General features: G+C 31.1%; 1 long non-coding RNA gene across 5 annotated transcripts; it reads left to right on the forward strand.

The window, feature by feature from the left end:
• Window positions 1–1,846: 1,846 nt before the first annotated feature.
• LOC110668953 (uncharacterized) lies at window positions 1,847–12,010 on the forward strand. 5 transcript variants are annotated; one of them, XR_002497605.2, is made up of 4 exons: window positions 1,847–2,835; window positions 4,535–4,663; window positions 10,963–11,025; window positions 11,708–12,010. It is a non-coding gene; the product is annotated as an uncharacterized LOC110668953 (long non-coding RNA). The 5 variants fall into 5 exon arrangements; XR_002497604.2 differs by having other exon boundaries at window positions 4,557–4,663; XR_002497603.2 differs by having other exon boundaries at window positions 1,848–2,835; window positions 4,543–4,663.
• The last annotated feature ends 415 nt before the right edge of the window (window positions 12,011–12,425 follow it).

The following is a 12,425-nucleotide window of genomic DNA, read 5'->3' on the forward strand; positions in this document are numbered from 1 at the left end:
CCAAAGACAAATAGCCAATGAAGTTCACTACCTTTGGGCTAAAAAAGGGGGACATGGTCAGTCAAGAATCATGTGAACATTGAGATCTCCTTGCCTTCTTTTGCATTCTCATATTGAAAGGATACATGTGTGTAAGCAAAGATAGAAAAGAAAAAGAAAAGATGGATTGGAAGGGCAGTGGACCCTTAAAGGAAGAAAAGGTTGAGTACTTGAGAGGAAGTATAACATGAACAATGCCTTGATGTGATCACTCCATGAAGATTACTTCTTTAGTTCTTTTGGAGGATAATTTACTCAATGAGTTGGAATTGATGTGATCTTCTCATGGGATTTATGATGAAAGGCTCATATAATCTTGTGATTAATTGCAGTTGATTAAGCCAGCCGTTAATTAGTATGCAAAACTTTCTAATACAGATTAGATCCTTATGTTGCTTTAACGGCAAGCTATTAGACAAAGAAACCCAGCCACGAACACCATGCATCTAATTTAAATGTAAATAATTGCAACTAAATACAAATCAAATTCTAATAAATTAAAAATATGTTTTTTAAGGTTTTATGTATCAAGGTCCAAAATCATTCACCTTCATCCTATCTTAAAAAAAAAAATTATATTTTGAATTATATTATTCAAGACTAATAACTTTTATAACACCCCACGGCAGTGATTTATATATAAATATAAAAATCATATATATATATATATATATATATATATATATATATAGTTGAATAATTAACAACATTAGTTAAACACATGAACAAGCTATAAGCTTAATGTTTGTCTGAACACAAGCAAGTTCTGCTGGAGTTCATCAATTCAAGCAAATTAAACTCAAACGCAACCATCCTAAATTTAAGTTGGCTTACCTTACTGGGATTAAGGCATAATTAGACAATAATGCAAATTAAAACTCACTGTCTAAGAGGGATTAGAATACAATTAAGGGTGGCTAGCAACAAGCACCTTAAACCAAATCTTGAATAAGGATGTTCTCTCAAAACCAAAAGGGATTTTTTTTTTCTCTTTTCTCCTGCCCCAAGAAAATTACATGTTGAAGTTTTCCTTATTGATCTGTTCCATCTTCTTAATTTTGAGCATTTCCTTTTCTGATTATATTAAGACTAATCTTGTTTAATATAGATATTTCATGTTTAGGAATTGTATTAAGGATCTCTCTTAATGATTTAAAATAAAAATGAGTTTCATGTATGAGACTTTTCCATATTACATGAAGAATTAAAGCCATTTAAAATCATATAAGGTACCTAATAATTATGCTGGTTCATATTATAAGACAACCTTCAATCATACTCATGGAACAGGTGTCAATCTTCAATTGCAGAATGTCATTTCTTTATTTAAAACAAAAGTCGGCATAAAAATTCTAGAGATGAAAGAAGAGTTTCATTTGGTAAATTTCACTTGGAATTGACATCCTGGGCAATACAGTACATCATAACACTGAATTAAAGAAGCCTTTTTCAAATTAAAGGTGTACATGAAAATGTGCAAGTTATTAATATATTAATTAATGGATATATGTGCACATCTATGGCGGTGATTTGGACCCGTCGCTCGCAAAGCCAATACATAGACTAAAAGAGGGATCGGAATTGTGATCTAATTGATTATACATGCTATTGGGATTCCTGGAATAGTAATATTTTTGCCATGTATTGGTTGCTAGGTACTATTCTCTCTCTCTCTTCTAGATGTACATGTTTTTACAGAAGAATGAGTGCTGATATCATGCTTTGATCTGGGCGGTGGGTGACCCTTTTCTTTTTTTATTTTTTTATTTTACTTTTTTTCTTCCATGATGAAGAGAGATACTTCATTCTTGTTGAGGCTTTTTCTTGAATCTTGAGAGACCACCAAGAAAATAAGCATAATATACTATATAGTCAGTCATATAAGAAAATAAAATAGTCATTGTGGAGGACTAGGCCCCCTCTCTCTCATACTTCTCTTTGGTCGTCCTCGTTATTTTCAGTGCTAAAGCTACTTTTTTTTTTTTTTTTTCCATAGAGAGAGACTGTAAAAGCCTCCAAAGGCACTTCTAATAAAGCCTTAGAAGAAGACAACATTATCCCTCCAAAACCTACCAGCCTTTTCATTATTTTACTCTTAAAATGACCTGTCTATCATGTGCTTTTCCTCATTTATCTCTTTGTTTATCTTTTCTCTTCCCTCCATTTACTCCCTTTGTCTCACCTATACTTTGATATATATCATTTGAAAACTTGAGTACTTTGCAGCCTTGCTTGATGGGTTTTGATTGTTGAATCATGAGAATAAAGAGGTAGCCAGCTAGCTCTACCTCAAGAATCCTTGGAAGAAGGAAAAGGGGTGTTTGGAATGAAGTTTGATCCAAGATCCTTGTTTCTCCTTTCCTGTTTGGTTTTGGTCTGTTTTCTTTTGTTTCAAGATGGGGATTGAGTTTAATTTTGAGTCTTAGTGTTGGTTTAATTAGTTGTTGCATGAACAGAGAGATTGAAGAAGGAAGATTTTTCTTGTAAAGTTTCAAAATCCTCTCCTCTTCTCTCCTCTCTCTGTGTATGTCTGTGAGAGAGATTGAAGAAGGGAGGGCTTCTGATAAAAAGTTGATTCAAGATTCTTTTCTTTCTTTCTTCTCTTTCTATGTGTGTGCCTCTAGAGAGAGAGAGAGAGAGCTTGAAAATTTTACATTTATGTTCATGTCCTTTTCCATTTTTTTTCACTCTTGATCTTGGAAATAAATACTTGATAATTTCATAGATTGATCTCGGACCAGGCTTCATTCCTCACACCAAGCTTTTCCATGCGGAAATACGATAAGATCCCCAAAGGTATGCTCTTATATATTTTCTAAATCAAGCTTCTTCATAAAATACCATAGTTTTACACTTGCTATGAACTTAAATACCAAAGGAAAATTTCAGGTTTTTTGATTAAATTTTATAGAATATATATATATAGCTAGATCAATTAAAATTATTACTATCTTGCTATATAATATTCTTTGATATATAGTTTCTTGTTCTTTGATAAGATGTTATGTAAGCTTTTCATTCTTCTGAAGAGATAGAAATTGAAGAAATATTCTAGTACTGTGTCGGTTAGCAGAGATTCGCAGACAAAAAAATGAGACATGTACCAATGATGTTTTCATCAGAAATGTGATGTCATTCCTTAGTATATAATTCATATTTTATTTCCTATTGTTGCAACTTCTTGGCTCAAGTTGATTTTCTTTTCAATGCCTTCAAATATTCCTCAATCACTGAGTTACAGATCTCACAAATATAAACCCTAGCAGCAGACCTTTTTCTCTGTGCAAATACATATGTGTGTTTTTAACAGTCCATCCTTTGTACCATCCAAGTTTAATAATTCATATATAATATGATGCTATTTTTCTAAAAAGCTTGTGCTATCTACCATCCATCCCTATATACTCTGGCACGTCCTATTGCTTTGCACCACATAACTTAACTAGAGTCTGCTATTAATATATGATAATATTTTAGGAAAATTATTATTTTTAGTCCGTACGAAGGAAAATTATTATTAGTCCGTACGTCATGTCATAGTTTACACTTATTCCCTACATTTTAGAAAATAAATGAAAGTATATATTCTTAAATTTTGATTCTATCTTATATTTTTGTCTCTTCATCTCAATTTTTGCTATTAATGATGAACGCTTTTGTCTTTAACATTTAACTATTATAAACATTTTTGTGTCTAAAGAATTTTTATTATTATTAATAATTTTATCGTTCATTGACCACCTTTTAGTCTCTTGATTGTATGTTAAATTGACAAAAATGAAGAGGGAAACGAGATAGCTTACAAAATCATTTGAGGGACTAAATCATAGATTTATGAAAATATGAGAACTAAATCATTAGTTTTGATATTATCGATGGAATAAATAATAATTAACCTTAATGTTTTTAAAGCATCATCAAAATATATATAGCATTATTAGTAAGTACAATGTTGTATGTACGTCGGGTATATTATAATCGTTTATTATGATAAGATTTAAGTAATCAATTATTTATTATTACACATACAATGATTTTATTTTAAAATTTTTCCTCTGAGACTGTGTTTACACTCAATTATTGTTTTATTAACTTATTAAAATAATTGGGTTTGGATTTATATTTCCTTTTAGGGTTTTGCTCTTCCATGGACATTGCCCCCATTGTTTTATCATTTACTTGTTTTTTATTAGATACTAATTAATCACATCATTTATGTATAAAAGAGGAGATGATCCAGGTGATCATTACATCAAATGCTCTTAATTAAGTGACATGATTAGATTTGTTTTGGTAAATATGTTGGAGGATGATCGAGAGGAGGATTTGCTTAATTTGCAGTCTGTTTCAAGAAACGCCAAGGCAAAACTTTAATCTATTGTGCTTAATGATTAGATGTGATTAATTAGCTAAAAATGGGTTCTCTACCTTTGGAAAATTCCACAAAGTATTTGAGTTTTTTTAACTTATAACTCATGTTCTAATTCTTTTGAAGTTGCTTAGCCATTCCTGTGCAGAAGCATTCTGAAATGGGTTGCCGTATGCTTGTTTTTCCTTGGCATATGCAGAAGGCGATGATGACTGAAATTTCTTCTTCATGATCATTTAGAGACTCCCCATGAAGGTAGAGTTTGATTAGATAATGTCTCTTATTACGTGATGCGGTCCACAGAAATTCCATGTGGGTATAGACCTGCAAAACGGAAAATAAATAGGTCAGAGGTATGAACCCGGTAAGAGCGCTCCGACGCTCAAGTTAGAGGTGATATCAGAAAATAGTGCATTAGATTAATAGTGAGAAAGAACATACTTCCATAAATGATTTGATCTCTTTATATAGAATATAGACAATAAATGGTTATGGTAAGTCAACTATGTAATTATTTAAATGTTATTAGCTAGCATAATTATAGGAATTTATTTCTATTTATAATGCATAATTATAAGGATTATTATATTTGACAGTCCTATCAATATTCGTTATCTTTAATAAAGATTCTTTCCTTTTATTGAGTGAATTTTATAGTGGTTAAACAAACTAAATGAATCTTATAGTTGAACCATTAAATATCATTAGGCTCATGATTATTCAAAAACCTGAGTTACTAGATTAATTATATATATTTTGAAAAGTTATATCATTAGTCCCCCTTCAAGTACGAATCTTTAGGTTCATTTAAATGTCGAAACTTCGGTCATTGCCCTAATTATTTTTTTTTTTTGAGTGCAGACTATCATCTTGATAAACTTTATAATAGTAAAATTTTCACCTTAGGTGGATTTGCACCTTCGATTTGCTTAGTTTAGCATATTATTCCTTAAGTAGACTTGCACCTTTAATTTGCCTACTTGGTGGGCTATCATTTTAGAAAGAGTAAGCACATTTGCTTTAGTGGACTATCATTGTAGATGGCTTAAGTACCTTTATTTTATTTAGCCTAGCAGACTATTGCCATGGATGAACTAAGCACCCTTTATTTTAGCCTAGTGGACTATTACCATGGATGGGATAAGTATTCTTATTTTATTTAATCTGGCCTGTGGATAGGCTAAGCATCCTTTATTTTATTTAGCTTGGTAGACAATCGCCGTGGATGGGCTAAGCACTCTCAGTTTATTTAGTCTAGTGAACCATAGTCGTAGATGGGTCTCAGTTTATTTAGCCTAGCGTACTATCGTCATGGATAGGCTAAGCATTCTCATTTTATTTAGCTTGGCGTACTATCGCTGTGGATGGGCTAAGCACCCTCAGTTTATTTAGTCTGGCAGACTATCGTCATGGATGGACTAAGCACCCTCAGTTTATTTTTAGCTTGGTAGATTGTTGCCTTGATAATCTTGATAATAGCGAATTATAGACTTAGAGCTATTGGCTTTTTTGAAATTATTTGCAAAAATAATGATTGTCCAAACATTTTTGTGAAAATAGTCACATATAATTCAAGCGATAAATTTATTTGACATTTCTCATTAAATAATAAAATATATCAAGTGCATATTGTTTATGTCAAAAAGATCTGTATACTGGTTTTTAACTGATTATAAAGGCTTCAAATTCAAGGAAGACATGAAAATGATGTGCCATACTTTAGTTGCAGTATTTTGATGCATGTGTATTTATTAGATGAATTTAATTAAAGGCCAAAACTTGGAGCATGATAAGTAAACTTCAAATATAAGAACAAGGGCAATATTGGCACATGTATTTATAGAAATAAATTTTAAGATAGATTAAGATGTCCACAATTTTGCTATTTAAATAATAATGCAATATATAATTTAATCCAATTAGACTTGTATAGTTGCCCTTCATTGATTTTGGAAATTAATTTCTAAAATCAATTCATACTTTATAAATATTGATTTTTTCAAAAAATAAAATTTAAAATTAATTTCAATAAATTGAAAATATTGAATTCATGTAATATAGACAAATATTGGGGAAAATTCCTATTTTAGAATCATGGAACTTCTGTCAAGCAGTAAATAGTGACATTTATTAATTAAAAAAAAAAAGAGCATGTATCATGCATATGTACACTGTGTAATCCAGGTTCTGGCTGAAAACATCTTTAAGTATGGATCTTGTAGCTAGGCCAAAGCTCTATTACTTAAAAATATATTATTTATCTTTAAGTATGGATCTTTTACTTAAAAAAGAGCATCTATCATGCATATGTACACTGTGTAATCCAGGTTCTGGCTGAAAAGATTGTGGCAATTGTTGTAATTAATGACATAATGTTATTAAAATCAAAATATATTCAAAATGCATTCATTTACCTAGCCACTAATTGGTGGCTCTTTATAAATGTTAACAATGAAATAGCCACAATAAGTGGCACTCATGTGACTAATCAAAGTCACAGGCCTTATAATTTAACAACAAAATCAAAATTCCTTTTGATATATGACTTAATGACACGTGAATTTAAATCCAAACTCATTCTATCATGAAATAGATGATAGCACCTTTGGAGATTTTAATAAATCTTATGCAGTAAAAATAGTTGGCATTTTTAATAAATTGTAAAAATCAAGAACCTTTTCTTAATCATGCATGTGGTGGCAATACTCATAATATTATATAAAAAAGAAAAACATGTGCAAAACTTGATGTCATTTTTGTAAATAAAAGAAAATAACATTGCAGCTTTTTAGTAATATCTAGTAATTTAATTATGAGGTTTCTTTTTCCTTATGCTGAAAGAGAACTACTCAAAGCTGTAATTAGTCTCGCCTACCTAGACTATAAAAATGAGTCTAGCGATCATGAGTTGCTTGATCTTGTCTTTACAAAACCTTGGCTCAAAATGAAATTATAAAGTTTGTCCACTTACATGTATGGGTTCACAACCAAACAACATTAAAATAAAATTATATTGGCCAAAAGTAATTTTCAGATTCGATCTTCTAATTTGAACATTCATAAAGGTGTAAAACATATACATAGTATGTGAATTTGAATCAATTACCTCTGTGCTTTTCTAAAGTTTGTTTGAAGGACAATAAAAGTTTTCTTGATTGGGTTATTGCAAACCACAAGTCATCCACATGTTTGGCTCGTTCTTCCCTTTTGAGCTTTGAATGTAAAAAATAGAAATGTGGCCGAGCTTGTTTTTCGGCAAAAATAAAGAGGAAGAGACACAACTTTTTGTATCGTTACCCACAGACGATGCTACTGATGCGGTCCAAGGAAATTCTATGTGGGTGTAGACCTACAAAATAGAAAATAAATAGGTCAAAGGTCCGTAGGGTATGGACTCAGTGAGGACTCTCCGATGAAGGTAGGAAGTGTAGATTTAGGGCCATTAGAAGGTTGGTATTCAAAATTTTGTCTAGGGTTACATGCTTGCATACAAATGAATTATGTACCTAACCAATTTCTAATGCCCTCTAGCATACCAAAACACACTTTTGATATACATTAGGAGTTCATTTGCCATCTAAGATTGTGAATTAACAATTAATTCATTAAACCCTAATTAAAAGAGGGATTGAAATTCAACTAACCTCCAAGGCGCAGAATCAATCCTTCTTACTCCCTTTGGGTGCTCCTAGGGCTCTAAATGTTGCCCATCTAGCTTGTCCACCACAAGCTTTTCCAAGACACCATTTGCAACCCCAAAACCTCTTTTGAAATTTGCCAACCACTTAAATGAGATGGGTTTGCTTTGGTGAGGGTTAATGGATGTGGGTGCACTAGAAACTCTTTCTAGTATTTTGATTCAAGAGAAAACAAAGCTTTCTCTTAGCTATCAGTGGAAGAAAAATAAGAGATGGAGAGAGAGCTAGTGTGTCGTCCACTTAGAAGAAAAGGAAGAAGATGAAGTCTTCTTCTTCTTTCTTCATTTATATACATAAGACAAAAATGCTTAAATGCCATGCCACTTGTCACCATAAGATCTAATCTTGCTTTTGTTTGACTTAATCCAATTAAGCCAAGTGTCAAGCTTTAATTAAATCATCAATAAATGGTTTTCCATCATCGGAAGACAAGTGGCTCAATCATATGAGTGTCACGTGTCACCATGTGAAAAATATCATTTTGCCCTTGTATGTAATTTTCAACTCAAAATTGTATCATCTCCCTTAAATTAATTTATATCACATATAAATTAATTAATTAATTAATTAATCTCCATTAATTAATTTCACCACTTGATTTATATTTAAACTCTTCAAATATTTGGTTTCAAGTCAAGCTAGGAACTTTGCAATCTCATTACAAACCAAACATATTTAATTAATTAATTTGTAATACCCCTATATGCATAGCTGTGTATATTTCACTGTTCCGGTGATTGGTGTCGGTCCAGATAATTAAAAGGATTAGAACTATGTTTAAGACACCTAGAAAAGCCCTAAATGAAAATAAATAGTAATTATCAGATAGTTAAGTCTAAGTAAGAAATATAAAGCATAAAAAGTTAAATGAGCCGAGGGTCACAGCGTTGGGTGACCTTCCCAGGAAGTGACAGCGAGGTCAGTCATAACCCTAATTTTGAATGAGAAATTGTGACACTGCTGTCCTAAGGACTATTGCGAATCTAGTGGAAAAGAGAAAATCACAGAAAAAAGTTGATAAGTAGGTCAAATAATTAGATCAGGACTCCGGAAGAAACACCGAATTATTTACAAACCGGATCAAACCGGCGAAGGGCAAATTGGTCAATTCACCCCTAGAGGTGACTCCTGACCTAATTGTCCAATAAAATCAGAGAAATGAAAATTTTGGAATATAGAATAAAATTAAAGAAGAATGAAAAAATAAAGAAAAAAGAAAAAGAATGAAAAATTAAATTATTGCATCACTTGAATGACATCACATATGATCTCAAAATTAAATTTATTTTCCCAAATTTTTGACCAAGTCAAAAATTAACTTAAATACACATAAAAAAAGAAAATAAAAAATTTTTTTCACTCTTTCTTCCCCAACCAGTCGGCCAAAACCCCAAGTCCCTCTTTTTCCATGGTTTTCCTCCATTAACAAGCTTTTTAAGCTTGAATAACTTGGTTTTGTCCCATAAATTCCAACCCTAAACTCTCAAAAACTTATAATTCACCATAGAAAAGGAGATTAAAGAAGAAAAGAAAGGAAGAAAAGAGAAGAAAGTGAAGAAGTTTTAATCAAAGAAAGGTTAGTGATGAAACTTGAAATTTTTAATTGAATTCCTATGTTTCTAGTTAATTTAACTTAGAATTAAAGTGAAAATGTAAACAAACTATTATGGGGGACTAGTAGTGAATTTCGGCCAGCATTAAGGGGGACTAAAATTATTTGAATTTGATAGAATTAAAGTGATAGGGAAGTTGAATTAGGTATGTAGATTAAGATTATGCACTTTAATCTCATTAGTTGCATGAATTACATAATTAGGGTTCTTGGCACTTAGGGTTTGGGGAAAAATTTAGAGAAAATTTGTAATTGATGTAAGGGAACCTAATTGAGGTTTGAATTGGTCATTTGGAGTCATTTGTGATGTGGTTGAATTGGTAGAAACTCAATATAATTTGGATTGGTTAGGGATCCCAATCTGGCAGTTTGACCTAGGTCCCTTTGAGAGATCAAAACTGAAATTCTGCTAACCCAATTAGAGTGAAACCAATTGAGAATGAAATTAGACACATAAAGACACAATTTTTATTTAGAAACCATGCCCAGAAAATGATATTTAGATAGTGAACAATTAGGTCAAACCCGGGTATTGTGCACTGCCACTGTACCAAAATAACTAAATAAATAGTGTTTGTTCATTTGGCCATAACTTGGGCTAGACATGTCCAAATTACTTGATTTTTGTGGCATTGGAAATGTATGACATAGAACTACAACTTTTATGGAGAACATCAACCCAAATTCTGCCCATAACTAAGTCATTTTGCCACCCAAAGTTAGTTATTTAAAACTACCAGAACCAATAAAGTGCCCAGAAATTCTGGGTAATACCAATCCGGCCAGCCTTAGAAAAATTCTCATATCTTAGGCTACAAAACTCCAAATGGAGTGATTCAAAAAGAGAATTAAAGATAAGACAATAAGAAACAACTTTGATGAAGAACACTTAGTCAAATTTCCACAATAACTAGACCAATGGAATAGTACAAAATAGGAGACCAAAACTAAAAAATTGAATTTTCTCTTATGAGATTTAGAAATTGAAATGGCAACTAAGACTAACAAATTAGGCACTCAAAATGTGGTATGTGGGTGTAATGAGAATTGATATACCTAATTATTATGGAAAAGTCAACATTTTGACCCAATGGTCAAATGAATAGTAACCACCATAATCAAGAACACAAAGAACTCAATTTATGAGAGTATATAAGTAAAGTTTAAATGTAAATTTCAATTGTTAAAATTTTGGTTAAACATAATTTGGATAAATATTGAAACATCTTAATTGTGTGCTTCAGTGAAAAAAGGGTCTTCCGAGGAAAGGAATCGACATGAGTGAATAAGGAAAGACTAATTATGAGGTTTGTGCACAATAAACTTATTTAAGTATTTCTTATTGAAATTTGATTTAGTATGTAATATGAATAGTTTTTAATTGTTTTTGCTTTGGGAATTTTATTTAGAAATTATTGTGTTACCTACTTTGTAAATGAAAATTTTGAGATAAAATATGATTTGTAATTTGTATGAAATATTTAAATATTGTGATTTGAAATTGTTTTTTATTCACACTTGGCATGACAGTCCCTTATTATGTTCCTCCTCCATTAGTGGAGTTGAGTTTGATTTTTGATTTTATTCCTCCCTCTCTGGCTTGCCAGTCTGAGGTGAGTTTGGATGAGTACTCATTAGCTAGCTAGCCACCTCCCTCATTGATTTTGATTAGTGGAGTGAGTTTATCTTGTCCTGGTGTACAACACGGCATGTTCAAAAATTTTGTGTCATGGCCTAAGTTGTGTTATTGATTGGCAACACTGTGTTTATTAAATTATTTGATTAAATTTGTGTTATATTGAGCTTTCAAAATTATGAAATATTTAAATTGTGATTTGTTATAAATGTGATTTGAAAATTGTGAAATGTGATTGTGTAATGTTTAAATTATGATTTGACAATAAATGATTTATGTTCAGTTTTTTCAAAATTTTATTATACACTACTGAGTAAAATTTACTCAATGATAGCTTAATTTTGCTATCGCAGATAGGGAAAAGGGCGTAGCAGCAGAGTGAGCTGCTCCAGTAATAGGGGAGCACAGTTTGAAGATTTTTGTATGGGTATTTATTTATACCCTTATAAATTTAACTTGATGTAAATAATCTTTTGTTCATATGTATCTAAGTAGTTAGATGAGCAGTTGTACATTAAAGTTTGTAATATTATTATTTTTTATTTTCCTTTTGTAAATTAAGACTTGTGTATATAAATTTAATTTAATGGAATGTTTATGAGTTTATCGAATTATTTTGAATAAAAAAATTTTGAGTTGTGAATTTTGAATTGAAATTTGGTTGAATTGTATTGATTTGAGAATATATTGGCAATTGGGGTTGAGAAATGAAACTATTGGGAGTGTTTTCATAGGTTTTGAAGAACTGATTTTTTCCAATTACAGATGACACTCTGCCGAAATTTTTATAAAATTTACGAAAACTTTAATTGATTGAAAATTTGATATGTGGTTTAACTTCAATAAAAGTTTTTAATTCCTACCAAAAGTGCTCGCCACCTTCAAAAGAAGTAAAATTTTTTTAAAATCCCTTGTAGCATATTTAATAGGTTATCGGTGGGCGAAGTTCGGTAATTCATTAAGTATACTACGGGATCATGTTATGCCTTACAGAGGGGTAAGGTGTGACATAATTAAACTCTTTAATTAATCAATTAAATCATATTTTACTTGGTGATTAACTTGTTTATA

This window comes from Hevea brasiliensis, chromosome 5 (assembly GCF_030052815.1).
Source record: "Hevea brasiliensis isolate MT/VB/25A 57/8 chromosome 5, ASM3005281v1, whole genome shotgun sequence".
NCBI lineage: Eukaryota > Viridiplantae > Streptophyta > Magnoliopsida > Malpighiales > Euphorbiaceae > Hevea > Hevea brasiliensis.